The 15,278-nt window shown below is 44.3% G+C and overlaps 1 protein-coding gene and 1 pseudogene across 1 annotated transcript in view; one reads left to right on the forward strand and one right to left on the reverse strand.

The window, feature by feature from the left end:
- The window catches only part of Dynll1 (dynein light chain LC8-type 1), a 32,028-nt gene that overhangs the window by 13,769 nt on the left and 2,981 nt on the right, over window positions 1-15,278 (reverse strand). The gene's annotated exons all lie outside the window — the stretch shown is intronic.
- Window positions 7,887-10,777, forward strand: LOC101718986 (histone deacetylase complex subunit SAP18 pseudogene; annotated as a pseudogene).

Raw genomic sequence — 15,278 nt, forward strand, 5'->3', positions numbered from 1 at the left:
AGTGCAAGGCCTAGCTCTGAACCCAGAAGCTCCTCTCCATGGAGAACAGCTGGTGCTAGTTTGGGTCTGGCAGGGGAGCTGAGCTTTGGAGCCAAGGACTTTTCTGCAGTGTGGGGAGAAGGGAAAGCAAGGCCAGACAGACTGAGACAGATCAGGGAAGAACCTCTTCTCTGACCATAAGGGAAGGTGTGAGAAGGTGAGGGGTGAAGGGAGATGAAGGAAGGTGTGAAAAGGAGAGGGAATGTGTGGGGAGGTGTGAGATGGTGCTGCAAAGGTGAACAAAATGTGAGGAGAAGATGGAGAAAGGCAGGTAGAAGGACATGGGTATGAGATATGTGTGATGGAATAGGCTGGAGGAGACAGGCAGAAGCAAGCAGCAGCCCTGAGGAGCCACACTCATGTATAGAGTACAAAACTGGGCTTTAGGACCTGCAGAGGGGAAAAAAATGTGAAAGAGCTAACAATGTAGCTCAGCACAAAGGCCCTGGGTTCAATGCCCAGTACCAACAAATAAATAAATAAATTTAACATTCCATTTTGAGACATGGTCTAGTTAAATTGCTCAGAGTGGTCTTGAACTTGTGAACTTCTTGCCTCAGCCTCCCAAGCACTGGGATTAGAGACACTACATTCGACCATAGCCAGGATTTCTTAATCTTGGTACTATTAACATTTTGGACCAAGAACTTTTTGTTGTAGGGAGCTTTCCTGTGCATTGGAGGACATTTAACAGCATCTCTGGCCTCTACCCACTAGATGCCAATCACACTGCACCCCCAGTTATCAACAACTAAAATGTCTGCCCAGGGTGCCAGATGCCCTCTGCACAGCAAAACTGCTCACCCCGAGTTGAGAACCACCATGCCAAGCAATCTCAATTGAGTCCAAATGTCATAGACTCACATAGCTCCATAAAAATACCCCAAGGCAGGCAGGCCTACTTACAAATGAAGGGTAGGAATGTCCAGCAATTACAAGACAAGCTAGTTCCAGTTTAGACAGTGGACAGGATCTGTAGTCTGCTCCAGAAGCTAAGGAGCCCCCTCTGACTCAGCAGATGACCTCAGGGTCACTCTTATATGCAAAGTAGTTTCCAGTTAATTTTCTTTCTTTCTTTTTTTTTTTAAGCAGGCGCCAGAACCACTGAGCTAAATCGCCGGACCCGTCTTTCCTTTTCTTTTCTTTTCTTTCCTTTTCTTTCCTTTCCTTTCCTTTTCTTTCCCTTTTCCTTTTCTTTTCTCTCTCTCTCTCCCTTTCTCTCTCTCCCTCCCTCCCCCGCCCCTCTTTCTTTCTTTCTTGGTACCAGGGATCAAACTCAGGACCTTGCGCTTTCGAGGCAGACAGCAGAACTACTGAGCTAAATCCCCGGCCCTCCAGTTAACTTTCAATTATTATAGGGCTCAAAACATAGGGACAGGTAGTTGGTACCTGATTTCTGGCATCTCCATTCTGATTTACTGACTGGCAAAATATCTGCCTCTCCAGAACTTAAGATTTCCTCAGACCTTCACTGAGGATTTCTGAGAGAAAATTTGGTATTACACACTGTCCTTGGTGTAGAAACACAAGAGAAAAAATAAGCAAAGCTGGGCGAGAGGTGTAGCTCAGTAGTAGAGCACTGGGTTAGCATGTGCAAGGTCTTGGGTTCAAGGTCCAGAATTGCAAAATAATAATAACACAATAAGAACAATAGGGCTATCATGGCTTTCCTCACAATAGCCCGCCCTGTATCCTTTAGGATGTGCTTTTATCTTGCTTTTTGCTCTTTTACTTGGCCCAAGTTTGCTCTGCAGAGCCAGTTTCTCCCTCACTCTTAGCCTTTACATTTTCAAATAAACTTTGTCACTGCTTTTTGCTCATTCCCTTCAACTCTTTGTTCAAGAGGAGAAGAACCTGGAATCCAACTCCAGGAGAAGTGAGGAACTCAGAACCCGGTAAAGTTTATTTGGCAAACCAGTTTATTTTTGTTTGTTTGTTTGTTTTGGGGGATCGAACTCGGGTCCTTACACTTGTGCAGCAGGTGTTGAAACCACTGAGATAAATCCCCAGCCCGGCAAACCAGTTTAGAAGGAGCTACCCAATAATAGTTCTACATTAAAAACAGATGAAAAAAAACCCTACCCTATCAACCATTTGGTTACATGCTTGTACAGTAATTCCAGCCTCTAGGGAGGCTGAGGCAGGAGAATCACAATTTCAAGCCCACCTTGTTGAATTTAGTGAGACTGTCTCAAAAGATAAAAAGGGATTGAGATGTGGTTTAAGAGTAAAGTGCCTCCACTAGGTTCCATCCCCAGTCCAAAATTTTTAAAAAAAAGGAAACAAAAAAGAACAATAGGCAAAGTCCCTTCTTCCTGGAACTCATTCTACCAGAAGGATACAAATAATAAATGAAAATTTAAAAAATAGAAAATAAATGAAAATAGTCAAGGGCTGGGGTTTTAGCTCAGTGGTGCCGCTGCCTGCCTAGCAAGTGCAAGGTCCTGAGTTTGATCCCCGGTACAAAAAAAAGGGGGTAGCAGGTGAGAGATCTTGTTTTAAATAGAATTTTCTGGAAGGCCTCTCTGAGGTGCTATTGGAGCCAAGGCATTATAACCTGGGTACTGGGGCATCTAAAGAGCATAGAGAGAGGGTAATTAGAGATGACTGCAAACAGTCCAGGTGAGAGATGATGGTAGCTTGGACCAGCACAGTAGTAGCTGAGATGGGATGAGAGATGGCTAGATTCTTGATGTATTTAGAGTGGGCAGATTTGATGGGGAATTGGATGCAGAACACAAGAAAACGAGAGTAGTTAGATATGGCCCCAGATGTGTGGCCTGAATAAGGAGAAGAGTAGATTAAGATGGAGAAGGCTGGCAGAGGAAACAAAAAATTTTATTTTGCCATTGAGATGGCTCTTAGACATTCCAAGTGGAGGCACCACATGTGCAGTTGGATATATGAGTTCTGGGAAGAGGTCCAGGCTAGAGCTATAATTTGGGGAGTCATCAGCTTAGAGATGACATTCAGAGCCATGGGACAGGATGAGATCACACCACCAAGGGAGGAGCACATGTAGACAGAGCAGTAATGCTTATTCAGCTTGCAGTATTCTCTGATCATTTTTTGTGGGCCAGGGCCTGAGTTCAGTGTGAGATGCACATGTACTGCCCAAGAGAAGCACTATTACTTACCGAATTTTTCCTGCCTAAGTGCTTGGGCCATTTAGAGGATAAGACTTGAAAGTTTGTACCCTAACCTTTAGTCACTTATTCATTTTTTTAATAGGCATTGATTGAGCACCTACCCATCTAGGCACTGGGGACTTGAAGCAAGTCAGACATGGCTCCTGTCCTTGTGGAGGAGGCATTTTGTGTGTGGAGGAGGCACCCACCGAACAAGGCTGCACACTGGGTGTGATCACCTTGGGACTGAGGTGATGAAAGAGAGGACAGGCTGGAATGAGAACTAATACTGCGGGCCTTGTGCTAGCCTGGAAGGCAGGGAAGGCTCTTCTAGAAGTCACACTTGAGCAGCAGTCAGAGCAGAGAACTAGGCTGAGGAAAAGGGTGAGGGATTTGGGGCTGGGAAAAATGAATGTTCAAAGGCCTGAAGCTGGAAGGAGGCTGACAGCTGAAAAGGCTGCCTGGGTTCCAGAAAAGATGTGCAGGGAGTGTGGGAGAGAGGACGCAGAAAGGGTGGACAGCAGGTGGACTCCATCCTGAGCCACTGGTGGCCCTGGAAGGCCGTAAGTGGGGGCTCATGTGCAGAGGGCCACTGAGGAGGTGGGTCAGGAGGCCAGGAAGACAGTCAGAACGCCAGTGAGATCGTGCTTCAGTGTCTCCATTCCTCCATTTCTCCATTTTAAAGATCTGTTTACAAAGGCTGTTCTCTAGGGGTAGGGGAAGTGATGCAAAGAAGTTCTGCTCTCTCAGTACAAGCTGAGAGGCAAGTACTCTCAAATGTATCCTCTGCAGATCACAAACCCAGAGCTTCACATTGGATCTCAAATCTTGTTTCTTCTAGGAGTTGCTTCCCCTCTACAAGCACCAAAGGTGCAGTATGGTTTCATTAGCAGGGGTTCTGGGTGGTTCTAGCCAGAGCCTCTGTGACCATGTTCCATTCGAGTTCATACCAATCAGCCTCCCTAGATTTATGGGGCTTTACTGTCCGACCATAAAGTAAAAGAATGTAATAGTGCAGCCAGTTAGGGCCATTTTCAAACTCAATGTCAGGACCATTCCATATATGGAATTTTTTTTTTAACAATAGTAAACTTTTAGCAAAGGGAGGAAAAGAGGGCCAGGGATTTAGCTCAGTGGTTCTGCTGCCTGCCTCGAAAGCACAAGGTCCTGAGTTCGACCTCCGGTATCAAAAAAAGGTAGGAAAAGAAACAGGTTCTGCAGACCAAGTTTGGGCCCAGTAAAGTAGGAACGGACGTACATCCTACACCATGAGGGTGGGCCACCATGCAAGAAAGAACACAGTGGCCCATGTGTGGAATATTTACAGGGATTTTATTTTTTTATTTTTTTGGTACTGGAGATCGAACTCGGGACCTTTCGCTTTTGAGGCAGGCAGTGGTACCACTGAGCTAAATCCCCAGCCCTTACAGGGATTTTAACAAATCAGTTTTCTTTCCTGATACTTTTTTGTTTGGTACTGGGGACTGAACTCACAACCTTGCACTTGTGAGGCAGGCGTGGTGCCACTGAGCTAAATCCCCGGCCCACTATTTTTTATTAAAGATTACAAAAATAATAAATGCAAATAAAGGAGAACACAAAAATACAAATATTAACTGTACAGAGATAACTATTGTTAATATTTAACCCTAATTACACCTAGACCTTTTTCTGTGCATATGTGAATGTGTGTGGTACCTGTGTGGTATCGCAGTTCACGAATGCGTTTATTTGCAAACTCTACATCAGGTGACAAACATGACCATGGCCATCTTTCCCACACAAACACAAACCTGGCCATCTCTTCCAAAATCATGGAACAAATTAAGTTCATGAAGCGAGGTACCATTGTATATATATATGCACATATATCCATAGTCATATACCTATCATACTGTTCATGTTGTTTGTTTGTTTTTCCTTACTGAGGATTTTTTTTGGTACTGGGGATCCAACTCAGGACCTTGCACTTGTGAGGCAGGCAGCGGAACCACTGAGCTAAATCCCTGGCCCCTTTTCGGAGGATTTAATTTAAGGACTACTGAGGTAGATCCCTATCCCTTTTTATCTTTAATTTTGAAACAGGGTCTCACTAAATTATCCACACTGGCCTCAAACTCATGATCCTCCTGCCTCATCTTCCCAGGAAACTGGGATAACAGACATGCACCACCATAACTGGTTTTTTTCTTCCTTTTTTTGGTTCCTGGACATTGAATCCTGGGGCTGGCTCAAGCTAAGTAGTGGCTCTGCCACTGATTTACATCCCCAGCCCTGTACTAAATGTTTTGTTATTTGCTTTATAGAGTCCTTAATAAGCTTTCTACACTATAATTACCAATACTCCCCCTCCCCACATAGAGCTCCTAGGCTCAAGCAATCCTTCTTTCTCAGCCTCCTGGGTAGCTGAGACTGCAGGGAGATGCTATTCTTTTAAGTATTGTATTTCATTCCTCTTTTTATTCTTTTTTTTTAATTGGTACATTTTAGAAATATATAATAACATTTATCATAGGGAATTTGTACCTGTACATGATATATCTTGCTTCTTCTAATGAATGTCCATGTGTTCCTGCCTCCCTCTGTACCTGCCCACCCACATCTGTGTGCACCCTCTGTCTCTCCTCCAGTTACCATGCACAAACTTCAGGCTCCTGTCTAAAGCCATGAATGTTGAATCTGTCTTCTCTCACTCACACTTGTGAACATCCACTCTTCCTTTCCCAAATCATCCATTTCCCCTGTGTACTGAATTATTCCCATCAGCCTACAAACATGCTGGATACCAAAAGAAAAGCTTCTGGACCTGGGTGCACACCTGTAGTCCATCACTGTGGGAGGCTGAGACAGGAGGATAGCAAGTTGGAGCCTAGACTGGGCAAAAAAAAAAAAAAAAAAAAAAAAGCCTGGGGATAGGGCTGAGTGAAGGGCCTAGGTTAAATCGTGTCTCCCCTCCTCTCCCTAAAAAGCCTTCTGGGGCTAGGTGTTTGGCTCAATGGCAGATTACTCACTTACTGTGCCCAAGGCATTGGGCTTGGTCTCTAGCACTATCAAGAAAAGAATATGCTTCCCTTACCCGCACCTTTGCTCTCTAGCTACCACCTTATCTCTGCTCTCTTCCAGGAGTTGTTCATACTGTCTCCTCTCAATCTTTCCAATCCAGGGGAACAAAACAGCTCCTAAATATACTGGCCAGTTCTCGGTGCCCCTTCCTCACATACTTATCCCAGTTGTTCTCTTCATCTCTGAAACTCATTAGGGTCCTCACTTGGCTTTGAGGATCCCGCATTCTCTCTGTGTTCCCACCTCACTGGGGGTTCCACACTCTCCTATACTATCTCTTCTCCCTGGTCCCTAAAGGAAGGTGTGGCCCAAGCCTCCCCTACTGGGCCACTTCTCTGCTTAAACTCTTCTTCTGTGGTATTCATTCTCACAGCTTTAAATATCACCTCTATGCACGCAGCTCCCAATTTGTATTTCCACCCCAGACTTCTCCACTGAATGCCCATCCCATTTTTCTGACTCCAATTTGAAATATCTCTGGGATGTCTAAAGCATCCCAAACCTAACACACCCCAAACAGACCTATTTCAGTCCTAAACCTTCCAATCTGTAGTCTTCCTCTTGTAATTAGCAACTGCATTCTTCCTGGTACTCAGGAAAGAAATCTAGAAGTCTTCCTTGACTTGTATATACACCCCTTATACCTCACATCTGCTAAATAAAAATATAGGAGGCCAATTGTTTTGGACTAAGCTCCTGCACAAGGCCCCAGATTAAAAATCAAAATGTAGGGCTGGGGGGGTAGCTCAGTAGTAGAGTGCTTGGCTAGCATGCATGAAGCCCTGAATTCCATTCCCAGCAGTGTGAAAAAAGAAAATAAAACCCACATTATGAAAAGTATCCTGAAGCAACCTGATGTTTATTGGTTTGTCTCCCTAGCCCCTACTAACAAGGAAAGTAACTTTGAAATAACCATTCTTTTAAAAAGTTTTATTAGTACATGTTTGCAGTATATGATTACATTCACCATGAGTTGGTGCAGATACATAACAGATATTTACTTTATTTATTTATTTTTTTGGTACCGGGGATCAAACTCGGGTCCTTGGGCTTGCGCAGCAGGCGGTGAAAACACTGAGCTAAATCCCGGGCCTCTCCCTTTTTTTTTTTTTGAGACAATGTCTTGTTATGTCATTCAGGCTGGCTTTGCGCTTACTCAGTAGCACAGCTGGCCTTAACCTCAAAGCAATCCTCCTGCCTCAGCCTCTCAAGTGCTGGGATCACAGGGGTGCCCCACTACACCCAGTGTACATAATATATCTTAATTCTTTTTTTTTTTTTTGGTACTGGGATCGAACTTGGGACCTTGTTTTTTTGAGGCAGGTGCCAGAACCACTGAGCTAAATCCCCGGCACCAGCCCCAATCTTAATTCGTTTTATTTCTTCTTCTCCTCTTGGTCCCATAACCCCCTCCTTCCATCTCTTGGTCCTCTTCCCATTTGCAAAAGATCTATCTCCTTGTTTCCTGGTATGTATTTTTTATATTTTTGGGTTTCTCATGTAAGAGAAACTATGTGATATTTAAGCTTATGTGTCTGATTTATTTCACTTAATATTACTGTCTCAATGAAATGACCATTCTTCTTAAGCCAGTTAAGATTATTAAATCAGGGCTGGGGATTTAGCTCAGTGGTTTCGCTGCCTGCTGCACAAGCACAAAGACCTGAGTTCAATCTCCGGTACCAAAAAAAAAAAAGATTATTAAATCAAATTATAATTTTTTCCCTTTGACAATAAGAATAAACGGAAAATGATACCAAGTTTCTGAACGAGAAGACCAAATATTGGAAAAATGAAAAAAACTTTGCCATCTAAACTTACAGATTTAATACCTTCCTAATAAAAATACCAAACAGGATGCCATACAGAACTAGGTAAGATGATTCTAAAATGTGTCTAGCAATATTAATAGACTATATGCCCTCCAAGGGTATTAGAGGAGCACTGGGGGAAAGGTCTTTCAGAGGCACAAATGGGGATGAAAGTTCTAGATTGTGTCACATTGGTCCGGGTACCACCACTGGTCGGTCACCTGAAGGCTGAGGATAGCTTGGCCAGGCAAAGACTGGGAGGGCAGAGGTGAGAGAAAGTTTCTAGGGAGAAGTAGCTGTGCAAATACCCAGAAGAAGAAAGGTGCAGACTTCTAGCACAGCAGAACCTAGAGAAGGAGGCTGAGGAGGAGGAGTGGCGGGTGATGGGAAGCTACTGGAGGCAAATAGTGAAGGCCAAGGATGGGTGTGGAGGTAGTGGGGGGCCTCTCCAGAGAACTCTGTCTCCTCCTCTGGTCTAGCACAGTACACACGGGAGGAATTCCATACGTATTTTGGAGATCCTTGGTCTTTTTAAGGTCTGCATGATATTCACAACTAGAACTATGCATTGTACATTTAACAAGCCCCTCACCCCTTTCTACTGCAGTGCTGGGGATAGAACTTAGAGCCTTGCAGATGTTAGATGAGCACCAGACACTGAGCTCCACCCCCAGCTCCACATGTCCCCTCTTGATGGTCCCTGAGGTCACTTTCATTTTTGGGGAGATCATTAATAAACATGCCAGCATTCTGAATCCAGCTAGCCCCAAGGCCCTTCTTCTTCAGACCAGAAGGGATCACTGGATTTTTGTTCAGTACATTTCTGAGGTCTCTCTGGCTTCCAAACAAGCTCCCTTTTGCTATTCATAGCTTCCCTTTGGAGACTGTAAGACCAAACTCCTCTCAGGCTCCTCCCACCCCCCAGCCTGAGCTCTTGAGTCCCCTTTACAATCATCCTATTCAGGGATATACAATAAACATTTGTATGGTAAAGGCAACTCACACTGATTTCTATTGAGCAGCTGAAACACTTAGGAGTTACATGTATAATCTGACCCAGCTGGGCTCTGATGTATGTTAGGACCTCTCACCATTAATCCCTTGAGGCTGTAGAGTGAGAAAGAACATGCCGCCCCCGCCCTATGCCCTAACTGTGCTGAACTATGTATGTACCTTCCTCAAAGCACCAAGCTCTCTCTGTCTTCTAAACCTTTTTTGCACATGTTTTCCCTTCTGTCTGGAATGCTTTTCTTCTCTCCTCATTTGCCTGCCTAATACCATCTGGTTCTTCAGGTCTGTTTAGTAACTACCTCTTCCAGAAAGTCATCTCTGAACACTCCCCTTAGCCAGGGCTAAAATGCAGGAAACTGGTTTTGGTGCACACCTGTAATCCCCACTACGTTGGAGGCTGAGGCAAGAGGATTGCAAATTCAAGGCCAGCCTGGGGAATTCAGCAAGATCCCACCTCAAAATTTAAAAATAACAAAAAAAAAAGCATTCTTGGGTTCCATCCCTAGTATAACACCCCCCAAAAAGAGCTACAGGAGTAGCCATGTATGTCTTTTTTTTTTTGTACCAGAGTTCGAACTCGGGACCTTGCACTTGTGAGGCAGGCAGCGGTACCACTGAGCTAAATCGCCGGCCCCCATGTATGTCTTATAGCACATATCTCACATAATTTTAATTGCCTTTTTTAGTTGGCTGTGATTGAGATGAGGGCAGAATTTGAGTCTTGGTCACTTTTCCCCCCATATGGGGGAATCAACCCATGGGATTCACATTGTTCTACATTCTCAGCCCTTTTAAAAAATTTATTTTGAGCCAGGGATTTAGTTCAGTGGTTCCACCGCCTGCCTTGAAAGCACAAGGTCCCGAGTTCAATCCCTGGTATAAAAAAAAACAAAACAAATCTGTTTTGAGACCAGGTCTCACTAAATCAATAAGTTGTCCAGGCTGAGCTGCAGTTTTCAATCCTCCTGCCTCAGCCTCCCAAAGGGTTGAGATTCCAGCTTCTTAGTCACTGTTGATCCCCGGCACTCAGCACCCAGCACAGAGCTAGGTGATTCTGTGGCTCAATAAATATTGGTGGAATGAATGAACAAATACTGACTAGACAAGAAATGAGGAAGCCATCAAAGTCCCAGACGCCATGTTCACAACCCTTGGAGCTGGGAGTCACAGCATACCATGAGGGAAAAAATTTGCTTTGTGCTAGCACTTGTAACTGCACCCTAGGCTTCCTGCACATGCTGCCTTCAGGGGTCGGAGGTCAGGCAAGAGTCTGGCTGCCAGAAGAAAGAAGATGGCAGGTGAATGGCGTATTGTCCAGGAGGTAATTAAGGAGCCAAAGAAGTCAGTCGACCCTGAGAAGACATGTCCACTCCTGCTGCAGGTCTTCACCACCAATAAAGGCAGTGGGCAAGTTCTACTGCAGAAACTTCCAGTCCAGCGAGCTGCAGATCTACACTTGGATGGATGCAACCTTGAAAGGACTAGTTAGTAAAGGAAGGGTACTCAAAAGCTAGAAAGAGGGGCATACACTTCAGCTTTGCAATTGTTTTTATGGATCTTAAGGACCTGGCTATGGGCTTAAGGAGACTGACAGCAAGATGATTCTATGACCCTGCAGACACAGAAGTTCCAAATAGGTGTCTACTTGGACATTACAATTACCCTCCAAATCGGGCTCCACTTCTACAGGGTTGTGAGACCATATTGAATTCTGCTATCTCTTGAATTTATTTTTTATTGATTTTATTCACTAAGTAATGTAAAATAAACTTACATTAGACCAGCATCCCGCCCCCCATATGCCCCAGCAAGACAAACTGGCAGATACAGAGAAAAAGATGGCATAACAAAAGAGACTGGTCCCCAGCTGCCTAGCTTCAGGGAATGTTTGTCAATGTGACATTCACAGAAGCCCTGCACATGTGCTGGCAGGAGGAGAGCCAGCCTCAGCCAGACACAAGGAAATTCAGCCACTGTGCATGTGTTAGCTCTGTGTGTGTGTGTGCGTGTGGCCTAGACATTTGGCTCTTGGTTTTGTCGCCAGGTCTTTGTGCTAGGCTACATCCCCAGCACATTTTATTAATTTTTTTATTATTGTGAGACAAGGGGTCGCTAAGTTGCTAAGCTGCCCAGGCTGGACTTGAACCTCAGATCCTCTTGTCTCTCCTAGAGTGCTCGGGTTACAGGTATGTATCACCACAACTGTTATTTTTCTTCTTCTAAAAAAATCTCCAGATATTTTCCATATATAGTACAGCATATTTTTTTTTAACCTTTAGGGAATACGTTGGTCTTGGAGGTGATATTACCAAATTATATGGATATATGGTTCATTAAAATCTACTTAGTTAAGGGCCGGGGATTTAGCTCAGTGGTTCTGGTGCCTGCTGCGCAAGCGCACGGTCCCGAGTTTGATCCCCAGTACCAGGTGCCAAAAAAAAAAATCTACTTAGTAAAAAATTTATTTGGAGTCTGGCATGGTGGTATACACTTGTAATCCCAGCACCCTGGGAGGGTGAGGCAGGAGGATCACAAATTCAAACACAGCCTTGGCAGTTTAGTGACTTAGCAAGATCTGGTCTAAAAAAAATAAAAAAGGGTGGGAGTGTAACTCAGTATGAAGTCCTGGGTTCAACCTATATTATGAAAAACAAAAAAGATTTGGGTCAGAAAGTTAGGATTGGGGCTGGAGATTTAGCTCAGTGGTTCTGCCGTCTGCCTCGCAAGCACAAGGACCTGAGTTCGATCTCTGGTACCAAAAAAAAAAAAAGTTAGGATTCTAGACATGGGCACAGTAGAGAATATCTGTAATTCCAGCACTTAGGAAAGCCAAGGAAGGAGGACCTCAAGTTTGGGCAACTCAGTGAGACCTTGTCTAAAAAACAAAACACAATGCTCAGTGGTAGACTGCCCTGAATTTGACTCCTAGTTACTAATAAAAAAAAGGGTTCTATTAAATAATGCATTTTTTCACTGCATAAAAACATCCTTAGCAATTTTATTAATCTTTTCATACCATCCTTATGTTTCTGGTTTACTGTATCATACTATAAGTTTCAAGTTATGTGACAGGTTATAAAACATTTAGGGAAAAGTTCTGAGTTGTGAGTCAGGAATTCTGGGCTCAGAAAATTTTAAAAAAAAATTTTGTTTTCAGACAGTATCTTGCTATGTAGTTCACACTGGCCTTGAACTATGTAGCCCAGACTGGCCTTGAACTGGCCAAGGTCCTCCTGCCTCAGCCTCCTGAGGGCTGGGATTACAGGCCTGTACCACCATGCCCAGCTCACTTTTTCTATTTGTTGAGACAGGATGTGTCACCATACCTGGCTTATTAACTACTACTACTACTATTATTAGTGTGTGTGTGTGTGTGTGTGTGTGTGTGTGTGTGTGTGTGATACTGGGAATGGAACCCAGGGGTAAGATAAATCCCCAGCCGCCCCCTTTTTTTTAAATTTTGAGGCAAGATTTGGTCAAGTTGTCCAGGCTGGCCTCGAACTTTCATTCCTCCTGCCTCAGCCTGCCAGGTAAGTGGAATTATAGGTGTGCACCACCATGCCTGGCCCCTGTACATTATTTTGGGCTTTTTGTTTTATTTATTTATGTTATTAGAGAGAGAGAGAGAGAGAGAGAGAGAGAGAGAGAGTTTTGAGACAGGGTCTCACGAGGTAGCCCAGGCTTGCCTCAAACTCGCTGCAATCCTCCTGTCTTAGTCTCCCAAGTGCTGTGATTACAGGTGTGTATCATCATGCCTAGCTCCTGTACAATATTTTGCATACACCTTTTAGAATTTTACAGGCTCAGGTTCAAGGGAGAGGGTGGCAGTTGGGGAGTAGGGAGCCAGTGCTTCACATCTTCACATTTTTTTTCTTTTTTTGTAGGACCTTTGCACTTAACTACATCTTTAGCCCACTTTTTTGGGGGGGGGTGCCGGGGATCGAACTTGGGTCCTTGTGCTTTCGCAGCAGGCAGCGAAACCACTGAGCTAAATCCCTGGCGCTTTAGCCCACTTTTTGATTCTACACCAGGGTCTCACTAAGTCACTAAGTCAGATTTCCCAGGCTGGTCTTGAACTTGTGATCCTTCTGCCTCAGCCTCCGAAGAGTGCTGGGAAAACAGGTGTGACCACCATGCCTGGCTATGTTCACTGATGCTTTAAGCTTGAGAATCCACAAAAATAAGTCATAATATGAAAAGCTATTTGAAAGTAAAATTTAAAAGGGGACAAATAAATAACTATTTGAGGACTCCATCTCAGAATATAACAAATCAGCAAAAATAAAGCAACCAAGCTGCTACAAACTCAGTATGCTCACTGCTTTAAATAACCTCATATAAAACCAGGCCTTGTCTTCCCACCTGTTTGGCCATGTGCATCAGTTCCTTCATTATCCAAAAATAACTGAAAAACAATGTTAAAAGACTTTCTGCAGCCCCTTAAGAAAAGACCAAAGGGAAATTATATTCACAACACACTGAAAATCTTCTGGAATTATCTTTCCCATCTCTGTCTGCTTATCCTCCCACGCTTGGCACTCGCTTCCCTTAAACTCTCTGTTCTCCTGTGCCAAACTCTAAATCTCAAATTCTGTGGCTGCTTCTCCCCTTCCTCCCCTGCATGGCTCAGTTCTTATGTAGCTCTACAGAAATGTTTTATTTTTTAAAATTATCATCCTTTTTTTGTTTGCTTGCAGTGCTGAGGATCAAAGTCAGGGCCTTGAACATGCTAGGCAGCACCACTGCGTCACCCCCTAACCCAGGGATGTTTTATTTCACCCCATGTCACATAGAAGCACATGACGGAGCAGGTTCCCAGGCTGCTGCGAAAGAAACACATTTTCCAGGGACCCCGCCCAGCTCTCTCTCTGCCAGCCCAGACGGCCCTCTCCAAGATGACTCATTTTCCCACTGATGGTTTACTCCTATCACTTCCCCTTGTGCCTACTGTTTCCCTGGTCTAGGAGAGGCTCATGGATTGAGCCCAACACAGAAGGAAACATTTTGTTGGGATGACAGAGGGGACTGATGTCACAGAGAAAGGGAGAAAACCAGATGGGCAGGTTTGCAGGATGTTTTATCACAGGTGTTAATTTTTTTTTTTTTAATTGGGCAGTCCCCTCCTCTCTCCTAGACAGTAAACAGCTTTCTGTGGAAGAATCAGCCCTGCCAAGTTCAAAGGCTTTTTATACTGAGGACAAGCACATTGGTACCTTTCTTGTTATCATATTAGGAATAATGAGTATCCAGCTTCTATTTCTATTTTGTTTGGTTGCTTGGTTTCTTTGAGACAAAGTCTTGCTATGTAGTTTAGGCTGGCTTGGAACTTGCAGTGATCCTCTTGCCTCAGCCTCCCTAGTGCTGGGATTACAGTTGCGTACCACACGGCTGGCTCAAGTTTCCATATATTTTAAGTGGAAACTTTTTCCTGTATGAAGGGAAGTCCTATCCCAAGTACCTGAGGAATGATCACTATCATGTATCTGGAGATCTAGTTGTATTGGAGAGGGTACATACAGCCTGGGGCCATGGCACCTCTTTTTCTTTTTTCAGAGTTGGGGTTTGAACACAGGGCTACATCCCAGATGTTTCTTGTTTTATTTTTGGTACCGGGGATCTAATTTGGGTCCTTGCACTTGTGCAGCAGGCAATGAAACCACTGAGCTAAATCCCTGGCCCTCTTGTTTTATTTTGAGACAGGCTCTTGCTAAGTTGCTAAATTGTTCAGGCTAGCCTTAAAATTGGGATCCTCCTGCTGCAGCCTCCCAGAGTGCAAGGATTATGGGGATGCACCACCATGGCATGCTGTCACTGTATGTCTTCCTTATGTCCTCCACAAGCATCTCATCCTTGTCCATCCTGTGCAGATCAACTACTCCTCCTGCAGATCAATTCCTTCTACTTCCCTTCTGCTTTATTTTCTATCTTAGAATGATACCCCTCCCCAACCAGTTTCCCAAGCCAGGAACCTGAGAATCAACTTCAATGTCTCTTCCTTCCTCTGCTCACAAGTCTAGTCTGTCTCCTAGGCCTGTGATTTTCTCCTCCTCCCCAACAAGTACTCTACCACCGATCTTCGTCCCCAGGTCCTTCCCATCTTTTTTTATCAGGCCATGGGCATATCTTGCTGGGATGATCACCATGGTTTCCCTATACTGTAACCACTCCTATACCTTCCAAGCCACCCTGTTACTTTACTGTGTCACCTACTAGTCAGTGGGCCATT

This window comes from Heterocephalus glaber, unplaced genomic scaffold, assembly GCF_053883595.1.
Source record: "Heterocephalus glaber isolate CG9 unplaced genomic scaffold, H.glaber_assembly_v1.0 deba00001687, whole genome shotgun sequence".
NCBI classification, from domain to species: domain Eukaryota; kingdom Metazoa; phylum Chordata; class Mammalia; order Rodentia; family Bathyergidae; genus Heterocephalus; species Heterocephalus glaber.